The sequence below is a fragment of the Microcaecilia unicolor genome, chromosome 5 (genome assembly GCF_901765095.1).
Source record: "Microcaecilia unicolor chromosome 5, aMicUni1.1, whole genome shotgun sequence".
NCBI classification, from domain to species: domain Eukaryota; kingdom Metazoa; phylum Chordata; class Amphibia; order Gymnophiona; family Siphonopidae; genus Microcaecilia; species Microcaecilia unicolor.
In genome coordinates this window covers 271,500,101-271,521,436 of record NC_044035.1, presented here as the reverse complement: position 1 = coordinate 271,521,436, position 21,336 = coordinate 271,500,101, and the positions used below count along the sequence as shown (strand labels likewise).

General features: G+C 47.9%; 1 long non-coding RNA gene across 1 annotated transcript in view; it reads left to right on the top strand.

The window, feature by feature from the left end:
• Positions 1-21,336, top strand: part of LOC115470730 — a 561,138-nt gene that overhangs the window by 17,610 nt on the left and 522,192 nt on the right. The window lies entirely within an intron of this gene.

The following is a 21,336-nucleotide window of genomic DNA, read 5'->3' as shown; positions in this document are numbered from 1 at the left end:
ATTTTCCCCAAGAAATTTTATTGTATTTTCATTGAAAGTGAAATACATAAACATATGTAGTAAAGTACTATACAGAGATTATGCATAGGAAAAGGCAATTACATTATGATGAAAACGATAATATTAAGCCAAATTTTATTGGCTGCTATAGTGTAAGAATATAGTCTTTGAGAGGAGACCAAATCAGAGTCTTCTCATTGATAGCACTGAAGTCGATTCGAACTTATAATAAAGTAAAACAGACTGCCACCAAAAATGTTCATTTAAGAAATCCGAGTTTTTCCAATTCGCTAATATCATATGCTGTCCGATAGTGACTAATATGTCAAATAACACTTTGTGATGGTGTGGTAGATGAATATCAGAAGAACAAGACTTGAAAACTATTAATGAGGCATTAAGATGCATATTAATTTTAAAGATACAACATATGATTTTCCAAATAAACTGCCAAGAAGGCTTTATCTTTTCACAGTCATAAATCATGTGAATTAGTGTTCCTATATGGGCTTGACAGTGCCAGCATAAGTTCGAAGTTAGTAATTTTGCATTGTGCATTTTCCTTGGGGTCCATACAGCTCTATGATATAAGAAAAACATTGACTGCATGATATTTGCTGAGGCAAGTGGTTTAATAAGAGATAACCATAGCTTGGTTTGCACCAAATGTAGAATCTGATGATTGGTGTCTTTCCCCCATAACTCTTGAAGTACACAGTTATCTTTACATTGAGATAAAAGCAATTTCCTATAGATGGTTGAGGCCATGTGTCCATTGTTTATTAAGAATTCAGCAAGCTGATATATAGATGGCTCCTGAGAGTTAGCAGTTGTCAATATACCGCTTTTTTAACACAATGGGACAATTGCAGCCAATGAAAGTATTGTGTGATAGGAAGATGGAATTGAACTTGGAGGTCTTGAAAAGATAACAAGTTGTTTTGGGTTTCATTGCAAAGATCTCTAATACTCCAGATTCCACGGCTAACCCAAGTTAAAAAAAAAAAAGTATTCTTATCAATGAGGAATTTAGAATTATTCCAAATAGTTATCTGAAGTGAAGAAAAAATGGGCATGTCAAGTAGTTTGTCTAAGTTCTGTAAGCAAGTTTTGGTACTACTGATTATAGGGTTGTCTACATTAAAAAAAAGCAGGAGACATCTATATAAGTAAATGTAGAGGGGAACCAGTAGCATCCTTGTTGAACAATAAATGCTTTATGGTATAATAAAAAGTCAGGGAAAAAAACTCCAAACTTTTCTTTTGGGGCTTTAAGTTTTTTTAGGGAGATTCTAGGGATTTTAGACTTCCAAAGGAAGGTAACCAAAAGTTTTTCAATTTGTTTATAAAATGAGGATTGGAAAAGGACTGGAATCATACTTAATACATAGTTTGGCTAAAAGCCCACCTCTTTAACGCTGCTTTTGACTTCTAACCACTACTCACTTCCCCTGTACCCTTTTATCCCCACCTCTTTAATTCCTTTACCTCTTAGTTCTGTCTGTTTGTCTGTCCTATTTAGATTGTGAGCTCTTTGAACAGGGACTGTCTTTTCATGTATGGTGCACAGTGCTGCGTATGCCTTGCAGCGCTATAGAAGTGATAAGTAGTAGTTGTAGTAGTATTTTAGGAGATACCATCATTTTAATAGTTTCAATCCTTCCCCACCAAGAAATATGTAAAGGATGCCATTACCTAGTGTAAACCCCCCTGGTGGCAGAGCAAGGTATTAAAATGATGGTACCAAATATGTCACAGTGTTTCCCCGAAATGACTCAACACCAACCATGGAGTTTAACAATAAAAAGAAAATATTTTTATTAGTGAATTATATTTAAATGCTAATGAAATTTTATCAACTTGCAAATTTAAAATATGTATTCCAATTACAGGTTAGCAACACAAATCAGTTTAGTCTCTAGAAACATTGAGAGCATCCTCAGATAAGTATAAATATTAGTTACATAAATCATTTAAGTACATTCAATTCCACAAAACACCAGACTCTTCAAAGTCTCCCCCTCTCCTGTCCCTCAGACCCCTGGAGACCCCCAAGGATCCCAACATGTAAGTTTTCCTCTACTCTTTTTTTCTTCTTTTAGTTATCTCTCACTTATTGTTCAGGTTTCCTTTACTATTTTCTCTTATGTGCACTTTTTAAAATAGCTTCAGTCACTTAGCTGCTCTCTTTGTTTTCTCTCTCTGGCTCTCTTGAACGATGGGCACCTTTTCTTTCAGGTGATGATCTCCAGCATCAACTTTCTTCCAGTCTTTTCCAAGTAACATGTTCTCACCAATACAGCTCTGTCCCAACTGCCAGCCTGAGCTGTTTGTCACTCTCCTGAGAGTTCCATCAGCATGCGGAACACTCAGCGCATGCACACAGACTACTCAGTTTCACTGCACTGCTCACTGTCTCCACACCAGATCTAGAATGAGCCAGGTAAAGAGTAGTTACTTACCTGTAGCAGGTGTTCTCCGAAGACAGCAGGCTGCATATTCTCACAAGTGGGTGACGTCACGTCGGCCCCGGAGGATTTTCAAGCAAAATCTAAAAATCTCTTCAACGGCGTTCTGTCGCGCGAGCAATCGCACCGCGCATGCACGCACACATCTTCCCGCTCGCCGCACGGACACACCCCTCAGTTAAATCCAAAAGATGAAGGAGACAACTCCAAAAGGGGAGGTGGGAGGTTTGTGAGAATATGCAGCCTGCTGTCTTCGGAGAACACCTGCTACAGGTAAGTAACTACTCTTTCTCCGAAGACAAGCAGGCTGATATTCTCACAAGTGGGGTATCCCTAGCTCCCAGGCTTACACAACACAACAAACAGTGGTCAATTGAGCCTCGCAACGGCGAGGACAGAATAAAAATTGACCTGAAAAGAAGAAACATCTAAATGAGAGTGTAGCCTGGAACAGAATAAAAACGGGCCTAGGAGGGTTGGAGTTGGATTCTAAAACCCCAAACAATTTCTGCAGCCCCGACTGCCCAAACCGACTGTTGCGTCGGCTATCCTGCTGAAGGCAGTAGTGAGATGTGAATATGTGGACTGATGACCACACCGCAGCCTAGCAGATCTCTTCAATAATGACTTATCTTAGATGAGCCACTGACTCAGCCAAGGCTCTAATAAAGGGAGCCGTGACATGGCCCTCTATAGTCAGTCCAGCCTGGACAAAAGCGAAGGAGATGCAATCTGCTAGCCAATTAGAAATGGTGCGGTTCCCGACAGCAACTCCCCTCTATTGGCATTAAGCGAAATAAACAACTGGGCGGACTGTCTGTGGGAGCTTGTCCGATCCACGTAAAGGCCAACGCTCCTTTGCAGACCAAAGTGTGCAGTTTGCTTTCGCCAGGACTTGTATGAGGGCGAGGAAAAAATGCTGGCAAGACAATTGACTTGTTCAGATGGAAACTCCAACACCACCTTTGGCAAGAACTTAGAGTGCGTGCGGAGGACTACTCTGTTATGATGAAATTTAAGGAAAGGAGCATGAACCACTAGAGCCTGAAGCTCACTGACCCTACGAGCTGAGGAAACAGCCACCAAGAAAATGACCTTCCAGGTCAAGTACTTCAGATGGCAGGACTCAGTGGCTCGAAAGGAGCTTCCATCAGTTGGGAGAGAATGACGTTGAGATCCCATGACACTGTAGGAGGTTTGACAGTGGGCTTTGACAAAAGCAAGCCTCTCATGAAGCGAAGAACTAAAGGCTGTCCAGAGATAGGCTTACCCTCTACATGACAATGAGAAGCACTAATTGCACTAAGGTGAACCCTTACTGAGGTAGTCTTAAGACCAGACTCTGATAGGTGTAGAAGGTACTCAAGCAAGGTCTGCGTAGGACAAGAAAAAGGATCTAGGACCTTGCTGTCACACCAGACGGCAAACCTCTTCCATTTAAAAGAGTAACACCTCTTAGTGGAATCTTTCCTGGAAGCAAGCAAGACTCGGGAGACACCCTCAGAAAGACCCAAGGAGGCGAACTCTACGCCCTTAACATCCAGACCGTGAGAGCCAGAGACCGGAGGTTGGGATGCAGAAGCGCCCCCTCGTTTTGAGTAATGAGGGATGGAAAACATTCCAATCTCCATGGTTCTTCTGTATATAACTCCAGAAGAAGAGGGAACCAGATCTGACGTGCCCAAAACAGCGCCATCATAATCATGTTCCTTTGGTCTTGCTTGAGTTTCAGCAAAGTCTTCCCCAGCAGGGGTATGGGAGGATACGCATACAGAGGGCCTGTCCCCCAATGAAGGAGAAAGGCATCCGATGCTAGCCTGCCATGGGCTTGCAGTCTGAAACAGAACTGAGGGACTTTGTGATTGGACTAAGTGGCAAAAAGATCCACTGAGTGGGAGCCCCACTCCCGGAAGATCTTTCGAGCTACAGTTATGCTCAACGACCACTCGTGCGGCTGCATTATCCTGCTCAACATGTCGACCAGACTGTTATTTACGCCGGCTAGATAAAAGGGCTTGGAGAAACATACCGTGTTGGCGAGCCCACAGCCACATCTGCACAGTGCCCCGACACAGAGGGCGAGATCCAGTACCCCTTTGCTGTCGAGGTAGACATCGCAACCCGATTGCCTGTTTGAATTAGAAGAATTTGGTTGGATAGCCGATCACTGAAAACCAGGAGATTAACCTGGAGACGCTTTTCCTAAAGGGACTAAGGTCCTTGAGTATGGAGCCCATCTACATGTGCTCCCTACCCCAGAAGGGATGAAACCGTCGTCAGCACATTTTGTGGCTGAGGAAGTTGGAATGGACGCCCCAGAACCAAATTGGAGCAAACTGACCACCACTGAAGGAAATTCCGAAAACTGGCAGACAGTTGGGGCACATCCTCTAGATTCCCTGAAGCTTAATACCACTGGGAAGCTAGGATCCACTGAGCGGATGTAATGTGTAAACGTGCCATGGGAGTTACGTGAACTGTGGAAGCCATGTGCCTTAGAAGTCTCAATATTTATTGAGCTGTAATCTGTTGAGACGGCCAATCATTGGGATAAGGGAACACATGCACTCCCAGTCTACGTGGAGACGCAGCAACCACAGCCAGGCACTAGAAAAAAAATACTCTGGACACAAATTGGGTAAAAGCATCCTGTAAATCCAGAGAGCATAGCCAATCGGTTTCCTGAATTATGGGAAGAAGGGTGCCCAAGGAAAGCATCCTGAACCAAATATTTGTTCAGGCCACTTATGTCTATGAAGGGACGCATCCCCCCTGTTTTCTTTCCCACAAGGAAGCACCTGGAATAGAATCCCAGCCCTTCTTGCCCTGGTGGAATGGGCTCGATCGCATTGGCGCTGAGAAGGGCGGAGAGTTCCTCTGCAAGAACCTACTTGTGATGGGAGCTAAAGGGTTGAGCTCCCGGTGAGCAATTTAGAGGGTTTGATTCCAGATTGAGAGTGTATCCTAACCGGACCCCGACAGGCAGAACAGCCGGTATGGCCAGTTTATATAGTGGGTATGATGAATTGGAGTCAGTAAAAACCCCGTCTCTGGTTTTTGCTGAGGAGCTGCAGGGGCCTGCTTAGGTGCACGCTGTTGACTAGAACGAGCGTGCTGAGGCAGCGCCTGAACCAGCTGTCGAGAAGCAGGAGTATACGTACGACCCCTTGAGGCGTAAGGAAAAAACTCTCTTCCCGTTATAAAACTTCCGAGAAGAGGAAGTGGATGCACAGAATATCTGCAATTTTCTGCTGATTCATCTCCTCCAGGGTGGAGGCACGCAGCCATGAGAGTCTGCGCATCACTATACCCAGAGCAGAAATCTAGATGTTACATCGCAAGTGTCGAAAATGCCCCTGAACAGGAAGCAGCGACACACCTTGTGATGCCTGACCAGCTGGTGAAAAGTATTAGCCTGCTCCGGTGGGAGTGCTCGTAAAGATCCGGTAGGACTCGATTTTGAAGGCGATCATGCCAGCCTGGTACGCCGTTCTCCTAAAAGAGGCTAAGGTTGTATGCTCTGGCCCCGGGGGTGCCGAAGCAAGTTTCCAGAGCTCCTATCTGTTCTGAGAGCAGAATCCACCACCCCAGGCCTAATGAAACTGGATTACCCGTGGATCCGATACTGGGATTCAGTCTTGTATCATGAAAAAGAACTGTGGCAGATGGATAGTCCAGGACCTCGAGCATCTGGGCCCTGGGCTGACTCACAATCTCCACAAGGAAGGGAATGGCCTCAGACAATACCAGCATAAAAGATGAAAAATACAAAGTCTCTGGAGAGGAGAGCTGCTGTAAGGTGAGGAAGTCGAGACAGATAGAAGATCTAGAGAATCCTCAGCAGAGAAAACTCCATGACCGTCATGGTCATCAGATGAGGCATCATCGGATTGAGCTAACAACTCAGACAGAGCAGCTCAGACCGAAATCCGTCCGACATGGAGGCGCGGTGACCTCGACGACGGGGACGAGAAGTTGACTCCCCAGGCGACTCCAGTGAAGGAGAATCGACCCAGGAGGCTACCTACATCGATACCGGAGGCAGTACCGGTGAAGGGGATCTGATCCCAGGCGAAAAGCTAGGTGCCGCAGGAGCCGCTAGCACCAATGGCACCCGATGGTACCGAAGCCTAAGGCAGAATCTGCAAATGCTGGGGAATTGATACAGACTGCCAGATGACCTGCGTGTCCATAACAGAGATGGGACCAATGGTACCCATGGTACCGATGGCACCCATGGTATCGATGGTACCCATGGCACCGATGGTACCCATGATACCTGGTACTGATGGTACTGATGGTACCCATGATACCTGGTACCCATGGTACCTGGTACCAATGGTACCCATGGCATCCATGGTACTGATGGCACCCATGGAGTGGAGGAGTGGCCTAGTGGTTAGGGTGGTGGACTTTGGTCCTGGGGAACTGAGGAACTGAGTTCGATTCCCACTTCAGGCACAGGCAGCTCCTTGTGACTCTGGGCAAGTCACTTAACCCTCCATTGCCCCATGTAAGCCGCATTGAGCCTGCCATGAGTGGGAAAGCGCGGGGTACAAATGTAACAAAACAAACAAACACCCATGATACCTGGTACCGATGTTACCCATGATACCTGGTACCCATGGTACCAATGGCACCCATGGTACCGATGGTACCGATGGTACCCATGATACCTGGTACCCATGGTACTGATGGTACCCATGGTACCCATGGCATCCATGTTATGTGCTGCAGGTTCTTAATATAATGATTATGATACATTTCCCTGTAACCTACATTCAAGGTCATGTTACTATGCATTAAATATAGTTAGTGTGTCTGTTGTATTAAATGGTAATTATTTTCTATCTCTGTGCTGACATACCTAAAACCCACTGGCTATTGAGATTGATAATATATTGCAATTTCTAGCCATTTTTATTTTCCATCTGGGCAACCTTTTACTAAAGGGGATTAAAAATTGATAATATTAAAGAAAGCAATCAGCCCCCCTCTCCCACCATCCAGTGATTTAGTTATTGTAGTTAAAAGAATATAAAGTACCATATTAAACCCCTGTAACAAGCCTTTCGTCTGAGCATATGGCATAGATATTTGTTTCTGCTTAAAGAATGAAAGTACAGGCTACCGTCAGTGAGCCCTTTCTAAGGATTACAAAAGAAGCAGTGTTCATTATGTAGAAATTCATTGGTTTCTCAACCTCCTCCTCCTTCCCTTCTCCTCTTTGCATCCAGCAAGGGAATCAGAGTTTCATGTTTGCTTTGATAATCGGAGGGGGAGGCTCATTGTCCTGGCCTGCAGCCTAAAAGGGAAAAAGCTTCATAACTTTGCAGACAGTAGAGAAACGCTGAAGAGTTCATTTTAAAAGGTTCTTAATTTTTAGGAGGGTGTTTGTTTTGTTACATTTGTACCCCGCACTTTCCCACTCATGGCAGGCTCAATGCGATTACATGGGGCAATGGAGGGTTAAGTGACTTGCCCAGAGTCACAAGGAGCTGCCTGTGCCTGAAGTGGGAATTGAACTCAGTTCCTCAGGACCAAAGTCCACCACCCTAACCACTAGGCCACTCCTCCACTTGGTGTAAGACAGGCCTTGGTATTTTTCAGATATGATTGTTGATAGCATGGTTTAAATTTTATTCAATGAAGTTTTAGTAATGACTATACTTTACCATGTGTGGAGGCCCATTTTACATAGAACGTCGAGATTGGAATTGAGACATCCAGATTGGGACAAGTTCAATTCTGGTGCTATTTTATAAAGGCTCTGACGAACTCAGGTTTTTTGTAAAATGCATAAAAGGACACACAGGAGTATACGTGCAGCTGGAGCAACCATTATACAAATATGTATATATAAAAATGAGAAGCACAAACTCAGCAACTTCTACAAGGAAGCAGTGATTTTGCTGCATCACATGTAGATGGCACCGTATCAACGTGTAGCCTGCCCATTTTACTAACAGATAGAGAGAGAGAAAGAGAGAGAGAGAGAGATTCAACTCTTCTTTTACTTTAAGAAAATCTACAGTTGTTTTATGGTTCAAAAATATAAGTTTTTCCCTCCAATATCACATTACAAATGCAAGGAAATTTCAAAACAAAGGTGGCTCCCAAGGCCAGAATCCTTGACCGAAGAGCAAGGAAGGCCTGACTTCTCAATTGCGTATCTCGAGCTAAATCATGAAATATACAAATCTTAGAGCCCATAAACAAATCATTCATATAGAGGAAATATATTTAAATCATCTTTGTTAGAAAAAGGAAAAAAGGTATAAGAGCAACATAAGACTGCAAAGCACAACAATTCTCTTAACCAAAGTTGCAGTCAAACAAACCCAAATCTCAGATGCTTAAATCACTCTCCTACCCAACCTCCCTCCCCTACCAATCCTCCCTCCTACCCTAACCCTTGCCCGCTACCCTAATTCTAGACACAACAGTGGGTGTGACGCTGGGGATCTGGTAAAACAGTAGGTGCCACAAATAGGAGCAGAGGTTGATTAAGCATTCAAGATGTGACTACGAGTCACTGAAGTTAATGGTCCCAAATAATAGTGTAGTGGCAGCCTGCTGGGGTATTGAAGTCATGCACTTCCTGGTGCTTAAAAGTAGCTTGAGTGATCATCAGGTTTCTCCAATATGATAAAGTAGGACAATCAGGCTCCAGCCACTGCCGAAGGATGCACCGTTTCCCCATAAGAAGGGCCCGTCAGACAAAGCCAGTAAATCCTTTAGGAAAGGGATGAGCAAGATCCAATGTAGAAAACAAAGAAGAAGGCTTGGGAGTCCAACGTGAGTGCCAAAGTTGAGATACGTCCCAACAGTCCGCCAAAAGCCAGTGATCAGAGGACAAGTCCAAAACAAATGTCCCAAAGTGGCCACAGAGTGACCGCACTTGTGACAACAATCAGTAGTTCCAAATCTTGCTTGATAAGCACAATGAGGTGATATGTACAATCGCATGACCAATTTATATTGTAACTCCCAGTGTAGTACATTAGTAGTAAGCGTACGCTGTAGATGGAGACTATGTTGGTCATATAGGGGAAATATAACCGTAATATAGTATTGCAATCCGGTTCTAAAGCACAAGTCACTACTGCCATGAACCTCTGTGTTGCCACCTCCAGTGTGTCAAATTTAAGTTTAAATTACCAGATCTTCCCTCTAAATCTCCCCCAGAGTCTGTTCCTTGAGTTGAAATCTGCTGTACCCTAACCACTGGAGGCACAGCTTCAGGTGGTATCTTCAAAACCTGTATAAAATACTTCCTCACCATTTCAATAGGTGGTATTAAAGGGGACCTGGGGAAGTTTAGGAACCGCAAGTTATTCCTCCAGACTTGGTTCTCTAAATATTCAACTTAGTGATGTAAAATAAGTTTATCCTTTGCAAGTACAGAACTCAAATCTTCAACTTCACCAAGCTTAAGATCTAAAACTCTCAACTTAGCAGAGTGTTGTTCTACTTCATGAGCTTGCGCAATAACAGTCTCAGAAACAGTTTTTAAGTCACCATAAACTTTCCCAGGCATTTTCAGCAGTGAAGAGTTAACCTCATGGACCACGTCCCAGAGTGACTCTAAAGTTACCACAACAGGTATCCTAACAGATATAGCCATCACCAATTAGGAACCCACATAAATTTGCACCTGTGCTATCTCTGGGCAGCCTATCACTACTACTACTACTACTATTTAGCATTTCTATAGCGCTACAAGGCATACGCAGCACTGCACAAACATAGAAGAAAGACAGTCCCTGCTCAAAGAGCTTACAATCTAATAGACAAAAAATAAATAAAGTAACCAAATCAAATCAATTAATGTGAACGGGAAGGAAGAGAGGAGGGTAGGTGGAGGCGAGTGGTTACAAGTGGTTACGAGTCAAAAGCAATGTTAAAGAGGTGGGCTTTCAGTCTAGATTTAAAGGTGGCCAAGGATGGGGCAAGACGTAGGGGCTCAGGAAGTTTATTCCAGGCGTAGGGTGCAGCGAGACAGAAGGCGCGAAGTCTGGAGTTGGCAGTAGTGGAGAAGGGAACAGATAAGAAGGATTTCTCCGAGGACAAGCAGGCTGCTTGTTCTCACTGATGGGTGACGTCCACGGCAGCCCCTCCAATCGGAATCTTCACTAGCAAAGTCCTTTGCTAGCCCTCGCGCACCGCGCATGCGCGGCCGTCTTCCCGCCCGAAACCGGCTCGAGCCGGCCAGTCTTCTTTTGTCCGCACTCGGTACGGTCGTATTTTTCGCCGTGTCGAGCCCCGGAGAGTCGACCTCGCGCGTCCATATTGTTGAACGTGTTTTTTCTTCGGAAAAGCTTTTCTTCTACTCGGGAAGTGCTCCGGAACCCCTCCACCGGGTTCCGTTTCAATCCTCCCCGTATTTCCAGCTTTTGGCCCCGATAAGTTTTCTTTCGTCGTCGGGGTAGGCCTCTTTTCGGCCTCGGTCGAGATTTTCTCCCTCTAAAGTTTTTGGTGCTCTTTTTCCGTCATTTCGGACTTTGATTTCGCCGGCGTGATTTTTCCGCCCATGACATCGAAGCCTTCCAGCGGCTTCAAGAAGTGCACCCAGTGCGCCCGGGTTATCTCGCTCACTGATCGACACTCGTCGTGTCTTCAGTGTCTGGGGGCCGAGCACCGCCCTCAGAACTGTAGTCTGTGTTCCCTGCTTCAAAGGCGGACTCAGGTAGCGAGACTAGCCCAGTGGAACGTTTTGTTCTCGGGCTCTTCGTCGGCATCGGCACCGGGATCTTCGAGTGCATCGACGTCATCAGCGTCCAGACCATCTTCCTCGGCCGCCCTTGCATCGAGTGCATCGAGGCATCGGGCCTCTGCATCGGCGCCGAGACATCGGATAGCTGCATCGACGCCGGTGGTACCGGGACCTCGTCTGCTGATGTCGTCGGACGGTGGTGCATCGTCAGGAGTGCAGGTGAGGGCTGTCCATTCCCCTGCTGGTGGCGGTGAGCCTTCGGGTGGGTCTCCTCCCACCCTGAGGGCTCCTGCGGTACAGCCCCCCCGAGACCGACCTTCTTCGGCCTCGGCCCCGAGGAAGCGACGGATGGATTCTACGTCCTCCTCGTCGGTGCCGGGGAGCTCCGGTGACATGCTTCGGAAGAAGTCGAAGAAGCATCGACACCGGTCTCCTCCCCGCGTCGGCACCGAGAGCTCTGGGTCGCCGAGGGATTCGGCACCCAGCAGGCATCGGCACCGAGAGGACCGCTCACCCTCTGTCCAAGAGGTGTCGATGCGCTCCACTCTGGACAGCCCGGAACAGCCTCCTCGCCCGGAACAGGTCCTGACGTCGACGCCTGCATCGACCTCACAGCCTTTCTCTGCAGCCGCTCTAAACGAGAGCCTCCGGGCCGTTCTCCCAGAGATTCTGGGAGAGCTGTTGCGCCCTACCCCTCCGGTACCGGCGGTGCTTGCGCCTCCGGTACCGTCGAGCGTGGCGCCGGCTGGCCCATCGCCCAGGTTGAGGTCCCCGACGTCGGTACCGCGTGCGGTGCCGGCAGCGGCCACCTCCCAGGAAGGCTCCCCGACTACGTCGGCGGAGGGAGCTTCGCCGATGCGGGCGAGGGAGTCTACCTCTCGACGCCCCCATCGTGGACGTGGCTCCACTGAGTCGAGCAGGGCGAGGTTGCAGACACAGGTTCGTGAACTTGTGTCTGACACCGAGGGTGAGGCCTCGTGGGAGGAAGAGGAAGATCCTAGATATTTCTCTGACGAGGAGTCTGAGGGTCTTCCTTCTGATCCCACTCCCTCTCCTGAAAGACAGCTTTCTCCTCCCGAGAGTCTGTCTTTTGCTTCCTTTGTCCGGGAGATGTCTACGGCCATCCCCTTCCCGGTGGTTGTGGAGGACGAGCCCAGGGCTGAAATGTTTGAGCTCCTGGACTATCCTTCTCCACCTAAGGAAGCGTCCACCGTTCCCTTGCACCATGTCCTAAAAAAGACATTGCTTGCGAACTGGACGAAACCCTTAACTAATCCCCACATTCCCAAGAAGATCGAGTCCCAGTACCGGATCCATGGGGACCCAGAGCTGATGCGCACTCAGTTGCCTCACGACTCTGGAGTTGTGGATTTGGCCCTAAAGAAGGCTAAGAGTTCTAGGGAACATGCTTCGGCGCCCCCGGGCAAGGACGCTAGAACCTTAGACTCTTTTGGGAGGAAGGCCTACCATTCCTCTATGCTCGTGTCCAAGATCCAGTCTTACCAGCTCTACACGAGCATACACATGCGGAACAATGTGCGGCAGTTGGCGGGCTTGGTTGATGCTCTTCCCCCTGAGCAAGCCAAGCCTTTTCAGGAGGTGGTCAGGCAGCTGAAGGCGTGCAGAAAATTCCTGGCCAGAGGAGTTTATGACACTTTTGATGTTGCGTCCAGGGCCGCTGCTCAAGGTGTGGTGATGCGCAGGCTCTCATGGCTGCGTGCCGCCGACCTGGAGAATAGAATCCAGCAGCGGATTGCGGACTCGCCTTGCCGTGCGGACAACATTTTTGGCGAAAAAGTCGAACAGGTGGTAGAGTCTCTCCACCAGCGGGACACCGCATTCGACAAATTCGCCCGCCGGCAGCCTTCAGCTTCTACCTCTACAGGTAGACGATTTTTCGGGGGAAGGAAGACTGTTCCCTACTCTTCTGGCAAGCGTAGGTACAATCCTCCTTCCCGACAGCCTGCGGCCCAGGCTAAGCCCCAGCGCGCTCGCTCTCGTCAGCAGCGTGCGACTCAGCAAGGCCCCGCGGCTCCCCAGCAAAAGCAAGGGGCGAGCTTTTGACTGGCTCCAGCAGAGCATAGCCGACATCCAAGTGTCCGTGCCGGGCGACCTGCCAGTCGGAGGGAGGTTGAAAGCTTTTCACCAAAGGTGGCCTCTCTTAACCTCCGATCAGTGGGTTCTGCAAATAGTCCGGCAGGGGTACACCCTCAATTTGACCTCAAAACCTCCAAATTGTCCACCGGGAGCTCAGTCTTACAGCTTCCAACACAAGAGGGTACTTGCAGAGGAACTCTCCGCCCTTCTCAGCGCCAATGCGGTCGAGCCCGTGCCATCCGGGCAAGAAGGGCTGGGATTCTATTCCAGGTACTTCCTTGTGGAAAAGAAAACAGGGGGGATGCGTCCCATCCTAGACCTAAGGGCCCTGAACAAATATCTCGTAAAAGAAAAGTTCAGGATGCTTTCCCTGGGCACCCTTCTCCCCATGATTCAGCAAAACGATTGGCTATGCTCTCTGGACTTGAAGGATGCCTACACACATATCCCGATACTGCCAGCTCACAGACAGTATCTGCGATTTCAGTTGGGCACACGCCACTTCCAGTACTGTGTGCTACCCTTTGGGCTCGCCTCTGCGCCCAGGGTGTTCACAAAGTGCCTAGCTGTGGTAGCAGCGGCACTTCGCAGGCTGGGAGTACACGTGTTCCCATATCTCGACGATTGGCTGGTAAAGAGCACGTCCGAGGCAGGAGCTCTGCAGTCCATGCAGATGACTATTCGCCTTCTGGAGCTACTGGGGTTTGTGAGAAATTACCCAAAGTCCCATCTTCTTCCAGTGCAGAACCTCGAATTCATAGGAGCTCTGCTGGATTCTCGGACGGCTCGCGCCTATCTCCCAGAGACGAGAGCCAACAACTTGTTGTCCCTCGTCTCCCGGGTGCGAGCGTCCCAGCAGATCACAGCTCGGCAGATGTTGAGATTGCTGGGCCACATGGCCTCCACAGTTCATGTGACTCCCATGGCCCGCCTTCACATGAGATCTGCTCAATGGACCCTAGCCTCCCAGTGGTATCAGGCCGCTGGGGGTCTAGAGGACGTGATCCACCTGTCCACGAGTTTTCTCGAATCCCTGTATTGGTGGACGATTTGGACCAATTTGACTCTGGGACGTCCCTTCCAAATTCCTCAGCCACAAAAAGTGCTGACCACGGATGCGTCTCTCCTGGGATGGGGAGCTCATGTCGATGGGCTCCACACTCAAGGAAGCTGGTCCCTCCAGGAACGCGATCTACAGATCAATCTTCTGGAGTTACGAGCGATCTGGAACGCTCTGAAGGCTTTCAGAGATCGGCTGTCCCACCAAATTATTCAAATTCAGACAGACAACCAGGTTGCCATGTATTATGTAAACAAGCAGGGGGGCACCGGATCTCGCCCCCTGTGTCAGGAAGCCGTCAGCATGTGGACCTGGGCTCGCCGGAACGGCATGGTGCTCCAAGCCACATATCTGGCAGGCGTAAACAACAGTCTGGCCGACAGGTTGAGCAGGATTATGCAACCTCACGAGTGGTCGCTCAACTCCCGAGTGGCGCGCCAGATCTTCCAAGCGTGGGGCACCCCCTTGGTGGATCTCTTCGCATCTCGAGCAAACCACAAAGTCCCTCAGTTCTGTTCCAGGCTTCAGGCCACCGGCAGACTGGCATCGGATGCCTTCCTCCTCGTTTGGGGGGAGGGCCTGCTGTATGCTTATCCTCCCATTCCTCTGGTGGGGAAGACTTTGTTGAAACTCAAGCAAGACCGAGGCACCATGATCCTGATTGCCCCTTTTTGGCCGCGTCAGATCTGGTTCCCTCTTCTTCTGGAGTTATCCTCCGAAGAACCGTGGAGATTGGCGTGTTTTCCGACCCTCATCACGCAGGACGAAGGGGCTCTTCTGCATCCCAACCTCCGGTCCCTGGCTCTCACGGCCTGGATGTTGAGGGCGTAGACTTTGCCTCTTTGGGTCTGCCAGAGGGTGTCTCCCGCATCTTGCTTGCTTCCAGGAAAGACTCCACTAAGAGAAGTTACTTCTTTCATTGGAGGAGGTTTGCCGTCTGGTGTGACAGCAAGGCCCTAGATCCTCGCTCTTGTCCTACACAGACCCTGCTTGAATACCTTCTGCACTTGTCTGAGTCTGGTCTCAAGACCAACTCTGTAAGAGTTCACCTTAGTGCAATCAGTGCATACCATTACCATGTGGAAGGTAAGCCGATCTCAGGACAGCCTTTAGTTGTTCGCTTTATGAGAGGTTTGCTTTTGTCAAAGCCCCCTGTCAAGCCTCCTACAGTGTCATGGGATCTCAATGTCGTTCTCACCCAGTTGATGAAACCTCCTTTTGAGCCACTGAATTCCTGCCATCTGAAGTACTTGACCTGGAAGGTCATTTTCTTGGTGGCAGTTACTTCAGCTCGTAGAGTCAGTGAGCTTCAGGCCCTGGTAGCCCAGGCCCCTTACACCAAATTTCATCACAACAGAGTAGTCCTCCGTACTCACCCTAAGTTTCTGCCAAAGGTCGTGTCGGAGTTCCATCTGAACCAGTCAATTGTCTTGCCAACATTCTTTCCCCGTCCTCATTCCTGCCCTGCTGAACGTCAGCTGCACACTTTGGACTGCAAGAGAGCATTGGCCTTCTACTTGGAGCGGACACAGCCCCACAGACAGTCCGCCCAATTGTTTGTTTCTTTTGACCCCAATAGGAGGGGAGTGGCTGTAGGGAAACGCACCATATCCAATTGGCTAGCAGATTGCATTTCCTTCACTTACGCCCAGGCGGGGCTGGCTCTTGAGGGTCATGTCACGGCTCATAATGTTAGAGCCATGGCTGCGTCGGTAGCCCACTTGAAGTCAGCCTCCATTGAAGAAATTTGCAAAGCTGCGACGTGGGCTTCTGTCCACACATTCACATCCCATTACTGCCTGCAGCAGGATACCCGACGCGACAGTCGGTTCGGGCAGTCAGTTCTTCAGAACCTGTTTGGGCTTTAGGATCCAACTCCACCCCCCGAGGGCCCTGTTTGTTCTGTTCCAGGCTGCACTCTCAGTTAGTTGGTAAATTTTTTAGGTCAATCTCAGTTATGTCCTCGCCGTTGCGAGGCCCAATTGACCTTGGTTGTTGTTTTGAGTGAGCCTGGGGGCTAGGGATACCCCATCAGTGAGAACAAGCAGCCTGCTTGTCCTCGGAGAAAGCGAATGCTACATACCTGTAGAAGGTATTCTCCGAGGACAGCAGGCTGATTGTTCTCACAAACCCGCCCGCCTCCCCTTTGGAGTTGTGTCTTCCCTTCAGAGTTTTGTCTTGCTACATACTGGACTGGCCGGCTCGAGCCGGTTTCGGGCGGGAAGACGTCCGCGCATGCGCGGTGCGCGCGGGCGCGCGAGGGCTAGCAAAGGACTTTGCTAGTGAAGATTCCGATTGGAGGGGCTGCCGTGGACGTCACCCATCAGTGAGAACAATCAGCCTGCTGTCCTCGGAGAATACCTTCTACAGGTATGTAGCATTCGCTTTATCCATGGAGCGAAGTGCACGGGAAGGGATGTAGGGAAGGACGAGTGTGGAGAGATACTGGGGAGCAGCAGAGTGAGTACATTTATAGGTTAGTAGAAGAAGTTTGAACAGGATGCGAAAACGGATAGGGAGCCAGTGAAGGGTCTTGAGGAGAGGGGTAGTATGAGTAAAGTGACCCTGGCGGAAGATGAGACGGGCAGCAGAGTTTTGAACCGACTGGAGAGGGGAGAGGTGACTAAGTGGGAGGCCAGCAAGAAGCAGATTGCAGTAGTCTAGACGAGAGGTGACAAGGGTGTGGATGAGGGTTTTGGTAGAGTGCTCGGAAAGAAAGGGGCGGATTTTACGGATGTTGTAAAGAAAGAAACGACAGGTCTTGGCGGTCTGCTGGATATGAGCAGAGAAGGAGAGAGAAGAGTCAAAGATGACCCCAAGGTTTCGAGCTGAGGAGACAGGGAGAATGAGAGAGCCATCAACAGAAATAGAAAACGGGGGGAGCGGGGAGGTGGGTTTGGGGGGGAAAATGAGAAGCTCGGTTTTGGTCATATTTAATTTCAGGTGGCGTTGAGATATCCAGGCAGCAATGTCAGACAAGCACACTGAAACTTTGGTTTGGATGCAAGGTGAGATATCAGGGGTAGAAAGGTAGATTTGGGAATCATCAGCATAGAGATGGTAGGAAAAGCCATGGGATGAGATTAATGAACCAAGGGAAGAAGTGTAGATAGAAAAGAGGAGGGGACCAAGAACAGAACCCTGAGGTACGCCGATAGGCAGAGGGATAGAAGTAGAAGAGGATCCACCAGAGTGAACACTAAAGGTGCGGAGGGAGAGGTAGGAAGAGAACCAGGAAAGGACAGAGCCCTGGAATCCAAGTGAGGACAGGGTATCGAGAAGTATGCTGTGATCGACAGTGTCAAAAGCAGCGGAAAGATCAAGAAGAATGAGGATGGAATATTGACCTCTGGATTTAGCCAGTAATAGGTCATTGGAGACTTTAGTAAGCGCAGTTTCGGTTGAGTGGAGAGGGCGAAAACCAGATTGTAATGGGTCAAGAATAGCATGTGAGGAGAGAAAATCAAGGCAGCGGCGGTGAACAGCACGCTCAAGTAATTTGGAGAGAAAAGGAAGGAGGGAGATGGGTCGGTAATTAGAGGGACAAGTAGGGTCAAGTGAAGGCTTCTTAAGGAGAGGTGTGACCACAGCATGTTTAAAGGCAGCAGGGGCAGTCGCAGTGGAAAGATGGGGGAGGGCAACAGTACAGAGATGGGCCCCTTTACTAAGCTTCGGTAAGCACTAATGCTTGCTTACTGCAGTTTAAAAAGTACTACCTCGGGGTGCGCTTACTTATCCTGCAGGAGTTTTGGCCTCTGCGTTGCTTCCCAAGGTCTAAAAAAAGACTTTTTATTTTTTTAGCATTGGGGGCGTGTTTAGGGGCAGAGAGTAGGTGTGTTCTGCGCTAATCAGAGCAGATATATCGTCACATTCCAACCGATTAGCGCGTGATTGGCGTGGGAGCCCTCACCGCCTAGAAAATAGGTATTGGTAAGTGCTCCCACGCTAATGGCCTGCGCTAATGGGGAAATTAGCACATGGCCATTAAATTGAGGAAATGGGAAATGCGGCCATTTTACAGCCATGCTAAAAGTGGCCTCAACGCATGGGAAAGTTCTGTGCTAGTGATAGCACTGGTCACTTTTTAGTTCAGCTTACTAAAAAGGTCCTATAGTTTTGAAAATAAATCCTACATATGCTGCTTTTCTCTCCAGGCCTAGAAACCTCTTATCACCCCACCGTTGCCCTACCCTAGGCCCCAGAATGCTTTTCTTTAATTTAGCAAAAAAAGGCACTCTGAGAGGGACAGTTTTCAACCTGAGCAATCTATCCAGGTAAACATCTAGAGGTCGATATTCAAATGTGTGGTGAAGCCATCTAAGATAGTATCAAATTATACGCTTATTCAAGGGGTCTTTTACTAAAGGTTAGCTCAAGTTATCTGCAGCAGAGCCCATTGGAATAAAATGGGATCTGCTGCAGATAACTCGAGCTATCCTTTAGTAAAAGACTCCCTCAATGTTTCTATCCGTTCATGTGGTGCTGCTGGCACCTGTCACTTGAACCATCAAGTTAGACATATAACTTAACACATTTACCACTGAATATTACAGCATAAACATGGGGCTGGAAGTATAGTTTTTGATTCCTCCTGATGAAGGGTTCAAAACAAGGAGGACCCTTGTCGAGGATTTGTTATTCTGTGCTACAAGATTTGTTTTAGAGACTTGCAGCTGGAGTGAACAATTTGAATCTGTTTGAAGCTCCTCTGAAGTTTCGTTTTCAGCTAAGTGATTTGTTTTCTGTGCACAGGTTTTTTTTATTTTTTTGGACTTTTCTAGCTTGATATGGATATTGATATGAAGAGAACTGATATTTATGTTTTTGTATTTTAGAGGTTTTTGTCTGTTTTTTTGTAACAGCAGTTTTTTCTCCCATTAGGAGTTGTTTTCTGCTATTCCTTTTTTTGGAACCCCATTGAAACTAGTGATAGTAGCCATTGGCGTTGGGTCATCTTTATAGATCCTCCCTGGCAGTTGAGGTTTCATTTGTTTAATTATTCTATTCTAATGATTAGTTCTCTTCCTTTAATGTCCTGCGTAAAAGTTATATGCTTGTATTATATTTTTGATTTACATTTTGCTCTTCAAAAATTGAATTTTGTAATATTCAAACCCCAGTGGTCAGCATATTTTATTCAGCACTGGATCTTACTTAGATACTGGCACTGAATATCCAGGTAAAAGGGTAAAGGGCCATAGATTGACATTCTGCCTTCGGTGGCTGCTAGAAGTTGTCCAGGTACTAATGCCAGTATCCAGATATCTATGTGGGCAACTTGGGACAGCTACTGGGATCTGACCTAATTTGCCTGGAAAATTATCCAGATACCAGTACTGAATACTGGCAGGACCCAGATAACTTCTAGCTCTGCTTAGCTCCACCCCTGCCTGTCCCAGCACTACTCAGATGGTCCCAACATGGTCAGACATGATGTTCAGTGGCATTATCTGGATAAGGCCACTTCCTAGCCCAGTGAGTGCCAGATATATGACTCAGTGGTACCACCCCTGGAATGCCTCTGTTTTGGACAATAACTTGACAATATAACAATTTATATGTTCAAAATTAACTGTTTAAGTACAATTTGATTTAAAAAAAAAGTATTTGATTGGTGCCACCTCCAACTTCATAAGTGTTTTTAAATATCAGCTCCCTATTTGGGAGGGCAGTTTTCAAAGGCATTTTCCCAGCTAAAGTCTTACCACGTGATATTGAAAGTGATATAAGTGGGCAGGAGAGGCTTCTGCCTCCTTAAGTCACTTGTGGCCACCTAACTGCCGATATTCAGCGGCACTTAACCCGGCAGTGCTGCTGAATATTGGCAGCCATGTGTGAAGTGTTGCTACTAATTGGGTTTCTGCCAAGTACTTGCGACCTGGATTGGCCACTGTTGCAAGCAGGATACTGGGCTAGATAGACCATTGGTCTGATCCAGTATGGCTATTCTTATGTTCTTAAGTGGGCAGGTCTGAGGCAGTACAGGAGGGCAGAGTTTAGGAGGAGCTGGCAGTTACATGGGTGCCATCAATATTCAATGCTGGTACCCACATGGCTAACCAGGCAAACTTAGGACTGTTCGAAAGCAGTCCTAAATTCACCCTGTTAGCTATGCGGGCACCCATATAATTGCCGGTACTGGCCAACACCATTCCAGTTTCCTTTTCTCCCTCATCCCCCCCCCCCCCCACCAAGAACAAGACCCTCCTCCTGCAGGTCCTGATCCCCCCTCCAAGAAGAAGACCTCCTCCTGCACCTCCCCTTGTCCTACCTAAAATCCCTGGTGGTCCAGCGAGGGCAATGGGGGCAGTAGCAGATCTCACTCGTTCCTGTCCCTTAACGGCTGCCTCAACAAAATAGCTGCTGTGACCTCTAGTGGCAGCCTTGCATACTCGGGAGCCTATACTGAATGGGGGAAGGTTGGAAGGGTGGTTGGATGAGTCTTGGTCTCAGTGGCCCGGAGCATGGGGGGGGAGATTGGAGGGGCTGAAGACTTTTTTAAATGTTATGCGGGCCCTATCAGCCAGAACCCACATAAGTTCCAGCGGCTTGCAGGGGTCTGCTGAGCTGCCGATATTCACTGCCAGTGCCTGGACTTACTACTACTACTACTACTTAACATTTCTAGAGTGCTACTAGGGTTACGCAGCGCTGTACAAATTAAGGACAATTAACAATTAAGGACAAATTAACAATTAAGGACAATTAACAATTAAGGACGGTCCCTGCTCAGAAGAGCTTACAATCTAAATTGTAAGCCTGGAATTGAATACTGGGGCCTAATTTAGCCGGTGATATCTGAATATCCCCTGGTTACTTTCTTGGACTTATGATACGTTTAGGCTATACCATTTTGTTAGCCCTCCTGAACTGGTTGAAGTACTCCAGATAAGGTTTCACCAAGCGACAGAGATAGGTATATACAGTACACTGTCTCTAGTAAGTGGTTTTGAGAATGTTGTCTAGTGATTTAAACTATATAAAAAGTAAGAGAG